General features: G+C 35.8%; 1 pseudogene; it reads left to right on the top strand.

Annotated features, from left to right (window-relative positions):
- The first annotated feature begins 7,743 nt into the window (after positions 1-7,743).
- The window catches only part of LOC112679097 (T-complex protein 1 subunit zeta-like), a 1,845-nt pseudogene continuing 198 nt past the window's right edge, over positions 7,744-9,390 (top strand).

Genomic DNA, 9,390 nt, shown 5'->3' with positions numbered 1-9,390 from the left:
TACACACACATGCCTTCCACCCTTCTCTGTCTTCCTGTTGTTCTTAAGCCCTACCAATCATTGACTAGTTTTTCATTTCTATAATTCTGTCATTTCAAATATATTATATAAATTGAATTATACACTATGTAAATTTTTGTTTTGTTTTGTTTTTACTCAGAATAATTCCCTTGAGATTCACCCAAATTGTTTTATGTATCAATAATTTATTACTTTTTATTGCTGGGCAATATTTCATGATATAGATATATACTATATATTTTTATTATCAGAACTTTAAGATATAGCAGATTTTCTTGTTGTACTATGAAGGAAAATCACCAAAAAATAAAATGGAATGTCAATCATGTAAAATTAATTTTTAAATTAAAAGTAGTGCATTTATAATGAAGGATGGCAGTATTACATTTAAAATCCTAGCTTTCAAATTTTAAACAATTTAACACTTCTTCCCCCAAAACAGTATGAGCTTCCCACCAAACAGTATGTTTGAGTATGAACACAAAGATAAATTTAATTTCTTATTTTTTTTCATTATAATAAATAGTGAAATTCAGGTAAGAATACTGTGCTATTTTTCTAATTTTATGTAACAAGTTACCAAAACTTGGCATTTTGAAAAAATACTCTTTTATTATCACATAATTCTATCGGTGAGAAGTTCAAGTAGCCTCTCTTGGGTTCTCTCTTGCAAAGTGTTACAAAAACAAAATCAAAGTGTTCACTGGGCTGGGCTTTTTTCTGGAGACCCAGGTGAAGAATCCACTTCTCAGCTCACTCAGGTTGTTGGCAGGATCATTTCCTTGTGGTTGTAGAACTAAGATCCTATATCCTTGATAGCTACCAGACAGGTTCCCCAAGGCAGCTCCATTTCACCTTGCATGGTCCCTTACATCTTTGAAGTTGCATTGGCTCATTGTGTCCTTCTCACTCTTTGAGTCACTCTTTCTCTTTTGCTATCAGACTAAGAAAATTTTGCTTTTAAAGGGACTCAAAGGTGCCTGGGTGGCTCACTTGCATAGGCATCTGACTTGATTTCAGCTCAGTTCTTGATATCACAGTTGTGGGATGGCCCGTGTTGGGCTCCATGCTGGATGTAGGTCCTGCTTAAGATTCTCTCTCTGCTTCTTCCCTCTCCCCACTCATATGTATGCATGTGCATGCTCCCTGTCTCTAAAAATAAATAAATAAATAAAAATAAATAAATAATAATAATAATAATAATAATATAGGACCCCAAATCAAGTTCTGTTTATGGATCCTAACTGACAATGGGGCTAGCAGATTCCTTATACTGAGTGGGACTGTTCACAAATTTTGCTTTGCTACGCCTGGGCCCCTGAGATATCTGCTGGGCTGTTAAGGAGTGATTCTCTCTTGTGAACTTATAAAATGGATCTGAGTTTCAGGAAAATCAGCTGCATCTCATATGAAATGCAAGGCAATCTTTAAAAATCCTCAGAAATTTTCTGGGAAAATAAAAAAGGAAGTGGAACAGGAATATAGTCTTAGAGTTCTGTGACAGTCAGGGCTACATGGGTGGGACATTTGTGAGAGGCAGCCATATTGGCCATTGCCCTTGCCATACCCTTCAGAATGCATCCCAGATGTGTGTGGTAAACACAAAATGGATAAGTCTACTGGGAAGGGAAGACAACTCCTGGAAATGCAACAGTTAAACAGTAAGACATCTGAGTAGCTATAGCAAGAGGCATATGCCTAGTTATTTTACTTAAGAAATGGAATATTGACTCTGTTTTTCACACTGTAGAAAGAATTTGAATCGCTTTATAGTCGAGAGAGTCCTCTAATCAAAAAGTAAGCAGGGTAAGATTCTTGTTGTCCCCACTGTGGAAGACAAAATCAGAAGCAGCTGTATGAGGATCATAGACATATAATGAATCAGCAGGGTCAAGCATATAGGAAGAAAGTCATTTCTGGATAAAAAGAAATGGGCAGTATATCTTAGAGTAGATGTAGAATAAATGAATCTTTCTGAAATTACAAGTAATAAATAGTCTGACTCTATTTTCAGCAAACATTTAGATGGAGCTAAGAATTTTTCATTAAATATAAGGATCATAATGCATAGAAATGCTTACCTCACTTCCCTAGTAGAGAAAAGTATTAGGATAAGAAAATAAATTCAAAATATCTAGACAATATAAATGAAAAATTAAGATTTAGTAATTAGAGAAACTCTTTAAGTTCACCTTGCTAAAACTTTTAAGCAATTCTTAAAAGGAGGGTGGGAATTGAAGATAGAGAACACAAGAATTCCAGTTTTAACTTACTGTTTTCAAAAAATAATTTGTTTAAATTAACTATATAATGACTATAGCATGTATTAGTCATTCCCAACTCTCCTAAAGCACCCATGTATGTCTTGACATTAAATAAAGCTATGTTTTTAAAGATTTTTATTGATTTATTCATGAGAGACATAAAGAGAGAGAGGCAGAGACATAGGCAGAGGGAGAAGCAGGCTCCATGCAAGGAGACTGATGTGGGACTCAATCCTGGATCCCGGGATAACACCCTGAGCCAAAGGCAGACACTCAACCACTGAGCCACTCAGGCATCCCTAAATAAAGCTAACTAAATAAAGCTAATTAAGAGTCAGAGCCATCCTGGAACCACCTCTGTGCCATGTTTTTCCCAACCATGATCCAGTGTGGAAGGAAGCATTTGAGACCACTGAAATTTGTACACTTCTTCCTAGATGATTTCAGAAGAGGCGATCAGGATAACTTATAATTTGCTTCATATCCTTGTTTGTTTCACTAAAAGAGGAAAGCCATCTGTGTCTTTACCAGGTTCCAGAGAGAAGATGGCAACCACACCAATTATTAGAAAAATGGAAATTCAATATGAAGGATTGTTAACCTTCATATACAAAGTTGTTAATGAGATAACCAAAAAGGTGAAAACAGAAAAGAAAAGTAACAATTGTAGAAACAGTTATTAACCCTGGCAAAGAGAAAGGGTTGGGATTGCTCCTGGTAATTGAGATCAATTTTCTCATCTCTAAAATGAGGCTGTTGGACCAAATTGTCTCTAATATCCTATGACTAATATTCCTCACAATCTGTGCCTTAAAATTCTGTGATTATATAAATCATGCTTAATTAACCCTTAAATAGGATTGTGCTTATATTTCAGTTAAAAAAATAAGCACTGGCATATTAGGATAATGCTATAAAATGTATAGAATAAACTCCAAATTATAATGACCCAACCATCATTGAATCTTATTTTTTGTTCACTTAAAAGCCACAGAGAGATGACCCTGATTATTGGGAGATTCTCCTCTACTCAGTGACTTAGGGACACAGGGACCAAGGTCCTTCCATCTGTTAGTCCCCTATTACATCAATTATTATGTTCATCTAAATCAAAATGGAAGGAGAAATAATACGTAGGGTTTACGCATGGGAAGTTTTTATGATCATGCCTTGAAATGGTCTCATTCTTTCCACTCACATTCTATTGGTGAGAACTCAGTCATTGTCAAGCCCAGTTGGAAGTAAGGTAGGAATATTTAATCTTGCTGTATCCCCGGTAGGAAAAGAAAGATGTTTGGTAACCAGCTAATAATAAGCCAGCGACAGCTTGCCTTATGAAAAAAATCCAAAGAAGCAACATTTTGGAGTCTAAACTTTGCAATATGAGCTGCTTAATTAATCCGAGTTTAATTAAAAAAATATCCAAATTACTTTCTTTTTCAATAAATTGATTATTACCCATCTTGATAACTTTCTTTAGAAGTCAATATGTTACTTAAAAATAAAATACTATATATTAACTAATTTTATCTTTTATTCCAAAACAAAATGCTCTTTATAGTACTAAGTTACTGCAATATGCTGAAATATTCTATTTATAGATTCATGTCTCCCACTGCAATTTATTTATCTGTCTATCTATCTATCTATCTATCTATCTATCTATCTATCATCTATTTATAATGCATAATGGAGAGGGGCAGAGAGAGAGGGAGAAAGAGAATCTAAAGCAGGCTCCATGCTCAGTGCTGAACTCAGCATGGGGCTCAATCTCATGACTCTGAACTCATGACTTGAGTCAAAGAGTCAGATGCTTAACCAAATGAGCCATCCAGGCACCCCATCGCCCACTTCAGTTTAAACCATTCCTGTGCAGGAACTATATCGTTTTCATTTTATGTATTCTTAGCACCAAACTGTTAAAAAAGAAGTGACCTCAAATGAAAACGAAGTGTTTTAAATCTTCTCATTTCTACATCTTATTGAACAGGTTTAAGGTTGTTAGTGCTATACAAACTTTTTTGTTGTCATTTGTTTTTGTTTTTTCTGTGCTTGTTTTTTGTGGTTGTTTTTATGAGCAGCATGAAATCAAGTATCTTGGAAGCTACTATGGAAGAAAAACAGGACTGAGAATACACTTGTGGAAAATGTTTTCTTTCCCTAACCAAAGCCTTAACCCATCACTGGAATGAATACAGTACTTGCCCTCAGTCTCCTACCCCATTGTGATGGCTAGTTTTATGTGTCAACTTGACTGAGCTAAGGGATACTCAGACAGCCAGTAAAACAGTATTTCTGTGTGTACTGTGATAGTTTTTCTGGAAGAGATTAGCTTTGAATTGGTGAACTGAGTAAAGTAGATGGCCCTCTCCAATGTGGGTGTGTGTCACCCAACTTTTGAGAGTCTGAATAGAACCAAAAAACAAATGAACAAATAGAACAAAAAGACAACAAAGGGTCAAATTCCCTCTCTGTTTGAGCTGAGACATTCATATCCTTCTTCCCTTAGACATTGGTGCTCCTAGTTCTCAGGCCTTTGGACACAGATTGAGATTTATGCAATAGGCTCCCCTGGTTTTCAAGCCTTCAGATAGACTTAGACTGAATGACAGATACTGTCTCTCCTGGTTCTCCAGTTTGTAGACTGGGGAACTCTGGGACCTCTTGGTCTTCATGATCACATAAGCCAATTCCTATAATAAGATTTTATATATCTATATATCTATATCTATATCTATATCTATCTATCTATCTATCTATCTATCTATCTATCTATCTATCTTCTGTTTCTTTGGACAACCCCACAGAAATATATCCTTCCTTGGTATGAAGAAGTGTTAACTCTCAGGAGTTACAAATGGCTTCACTAAAACTTATAAACTTCATTAACAGAGATGAATAAACATATCTAGTAGGTTGGTTCCTTCCCAAATAGAGATCAAAAGTAAACCCACTAATAACTGTTTCTGAGACCTCACCTTGACCCATTGTCTAGGGTCAAAAGAAGATCTGGAGTTCTACTTCCAGTGAAGGTGAATTAATGAGGTGCCAGACATTAGCAGCCAGCAGGCTATGACCCTTGAAAAGAGGCATAGACCATGGGTGTCTCCTAAGGATGATGATAAGGAGCAGCCATTGCAGGCTAAGGTGGTAAAGGCAAAGTACAGAGGCTTGAAGGATGGTTTCTCTCTAGAAGCTGTACTGATTGAGCAGAAAACTATTTTTGGCCTCAATCTCTTCATCTGTAAGATGAGAAGTTTAGACTAAATGAATTCTAAGGTACCTTCAGTTCTAAATTCTAATAAGCATAGTGGTTATGAGCTTTTACCCTGGAGAGAGAAGACCTGGAGCTGAATATTGACCCTGACTCTGTAAGCATGAGTGAGTGATTTAATCCCCCTAAATATTAATGCTCTTATTAACAAAATGGACATAATATAGTGCTTTCCTTATAAGTTAGCATACTGCCTCACCTATAATAATAGCTGAATGAATGTGGTTATTAAAATTTGTATTACTGGATATCAATCTCTCCAAAAGTAATACTTTTCAAATACCTCATTTATGTAAAATCTAAAAATCAATAGGGTTGTTATGAGAGTTAAAGGACATGATGCTTATGGAATTCTGTATAAAATAAAGAATAGACAGTTATTAATTGCAAATTATTTATCCTTCAAGAAAAGGACCTTAATTAGTAATCGTAATTTTAATCATTGTTTTCTGCTCACCCCATATATATGTTATGTGTCATAGGGAGGGGTTTCATAAAAATCTAATCTAACAGTTTGACCCAAAACCATGAAATAGTTTTTTTTTCTTTACTAGAATCAGAGACAAGTATCAATTGGGAGATACAAGTGAATTACAGTCTTTCCTTCATACAGGTGAAAGTTTAGATTCTAAAATATATAGTCTTGGAAATAACAAGAAACACTGCAAAATAGGGGGGAAAGCTGAGGGGGCCTGTTAGGATAAGTAATACGTTCATAGTTGTAAATTTTAGCAATGCTACAATGAAGTGAGGTGGGGGGAGGGGGGTGAAGTTGGGGGGTCCTGGGAACCCCTGACCACAAAAAAGAGTAGAAGTAAAGGGCAAGACATGTTGAAGGAAACTTCTTAAAGTAATATAAGTGATTTTTAGGCTGGAAACTTAAATGTTAAATTAAATGAAATCAAGTTCCCAAACTCATGACTATGAAAAATAAGTGGAGTTTTAGGGAAATCCTTTGTGGGAAAGGTAAAAATGAGATTGATAGACCAGTGCTGCACATATGAATGGGCAGGGGAAAATAAGCTTTGGTCAATGTTGTTTCTTACCGAGAATTAAATATGTGCTTCAGCAAAGTTTTACCTCTGAAACACTAAACTTGCAACTTTGAGTTTTCCTGTTGTCACATTACAATAAATATTCACCAAACAGGAAATTAAAAAGAGATATTCTGTATGAATTGAATTGTACTTTCAAATCCCTGTTTTTGATACCCATATGTATCTAATTTTGTTGAAGGTACCAGGTACTCTGAAGTTAGATTTCACAGGAAGTTGAGATTCTCCTTTCTTTCTTGTACTCAGTGAAATCCTTCAGCAGTATAAATCCCTTTGAAGTCAGGTCGATATGCCAATGTTGAATCAAATTCTGTGAACTTCAAAGCTCACTCTGTTGTGGAAGATAGCCTGGTGAGGCTAGATATTGCAAAAAGAAATAAGAATATGACTTGAACATTTTAACTAAGTTGGTTTCTAAAGTAGTATTGAGGTTTCTTAGTCTGTGAATATTCATCTTCTCTATACACTTAAAATATTTAATACTATAGTATTATTACTATCATATTCCAAAATTTTTTTTTGCCATAGAAGTCTGATGAACTTTCTTTAGATGGGAATTTTACTTTCCTTTTATCTTACATGAAGGAGGTGTGGGAAGAGCGTAGAATTTAGAATCTTAAAAGCTTCATGAAGACTTCATCTGTGTGTCCTTGGGTAAATTGTATTCAAAAGTTAATTTTAAAAAATTATATCATACAGTTTTTATAAAAATATATAATAATGTATGCATAAGTGCTTAACATTCAATTACAGTAAATTTAAAGTATTTGAGTAGAGTTGATTTCCTTTATTCCCCATGAAACACTAAAAATTTTCAAGGCCATGAATGTTCAGATTAAATTATTTGATTAATCACTCAAAGTGGTGAATATATGGGCAACATCTCCCTGTTTTGTTAGAATGAGATACTGCTGTATTAAAATGCTATTATACAGCCTTCTTCAAACAAATCAAAAGAAATTTTAAAAACTGGCATTAAGCCTTCCAATACCACTTGAGAGCAAACACTTGTTATTTAATTAAATGACCAGATGCGTTCTTTATCAAATAATATTGAGAGTCAATTCTGTACTAGGCACTATTTTCATTAAAAAAAATGCAATAGCTCTTCCTGTGCACCCGGGTAGCTATGGTAGATGTGAAGATCCTGAACCACAAAGCCAAGGTGACCAAGCCCAGGCGGCACTGGTGGTCAACATCAGTGCAGCCCAGGGGCTGTAGGATGTGCTGAGGACCAACTTGGAGCCTAAGGGCACCATGAGAATGCTTGTTTCTGGTGCTGGAGACATCAAGCTGACTAAATATGGTAATGTGCTGCTTCGTGAAATGCAAATTCAACACACAACAGCCACCGCCACCATATAAGCCAAAGTAACTGCCCAGTATGGCATTATAACTGGTGATGGTATCATGTCCAATGTCCCTACCATTGGAGAGCTGCTGAAACAGGCTCCCTACATTTCTGAAGTTCTTCATCCCAGAATAATAACAGGATTTGAAGCTGCAAAGGAAAAGGAACTCTAGTTTTTTGGAAAAAGTCAAAGTAAGCAAAGAAATGGACAGGGAAACACTTATAGATGTGGCCAGAACATTTCTTCACACTAACATTCATGCTGAACTTGCTGATGTTTTTTGTCTGTTTGTTGTTCTTGTTGATGCCTTCAGAGTCTGTTGTGACTCCACTTTTGCCATTATTGACTTCTTTGTGGTTGAGATCATGGAGACGAAACATAAATCAGAAACTGATACAAGCTTAATCAGAAGTCTTGTTTTGGACCATGAGGCACAGCATCATGATATGAAAAATAGAGAGTTGAAGATGCATACATCCTGATAGGCAATGTGTCATTAGTGATATGAAAAAACAAGAAGGGTCTTCTTTTTTTTTTTTTTACAAGAGTGCACAAGAGAGAGAAAAAATTGTAAAAGCTGAAAGAAAATCCATTGAAGACAGAGTTAAAAAAATGATTGAAATGAAAATGAAAGTCTGTGGTGATTCAGATAAAGGATTTGTTGTTATTAATCAAAAGGGAACTAACAGCTTTTCCTTAAATGCTCTTGCAAAAGAAGGAATAGTAGCTCTGAGTAGAGCTAAAGAAAGAACTATAGAAAGGCTGACTTGCTCAGTCAGTCAGCTCAGTGGAGTAGCTCTAAATTCTTTTGGTGACCTAAATCCTGATTGCTCCAGACATACAAGACTTGGTTATGAGTATACATTGAGAGAAATAAATTCACCTTTATTGAGAAATGTAACAATCCTCACACTCTGTCACATTATTGGTCAAAGTGCCAAATACGTACACACTCATTCAAATCAAAGATGGAATAAGAGGGGTACCTGGGTGGCTCAGTTGATTAAGAGTCCGACTCTTGATTTCAGCTCAGGTCCTGATCTCAGTGTCCTGAGATCAAGCCCTGTGTCTGGCTCCATGCTCAGTGGGAAGTGCTTCAGGATTTGCTCTCTCTTTCTGCCCCTCGCCCTACAAACTCACTCTTTCTCCACCTAAAATAAATAATTAAATCTTTAAAAAGATGCAATATGAGATGGCTTGCAAGATGTTAAAAATACTATTGATACTATTGATGATAGCTATATAGCTATATAGCTGGGGGATGGGACAGTGGAGGTGGCAGTGGAGAAACCTTGATTAAATATAAGCCATGTGTAAAGGGCAGGGCTCAACTTGGAGTTCAAGCACTTGATGATGCATTGTTTATTTTCCCATGGTTCTTGCTTAGAACTCTGGTTTTGACCTTCAGGAAAGACAAGAGTTCA

This window comes from Canis lupus, chromosome 6, assembly GCF_003254725.2.
Source record: "Canis lupus dingo isolate Sandy chromosome 6, ASM325472v2, whole genome shotgun sequence".
Classification (NCBI taxonomy): Eukaryota; Metazoa; Chordata; class Mammalia; order Carnivora; family Canidae; genus Canis; species Canis lupus.
Note: the sequence above shows the minus strand (reverse complement) of the source record. Positions and strands in the feature narration are given on the sequence as shown.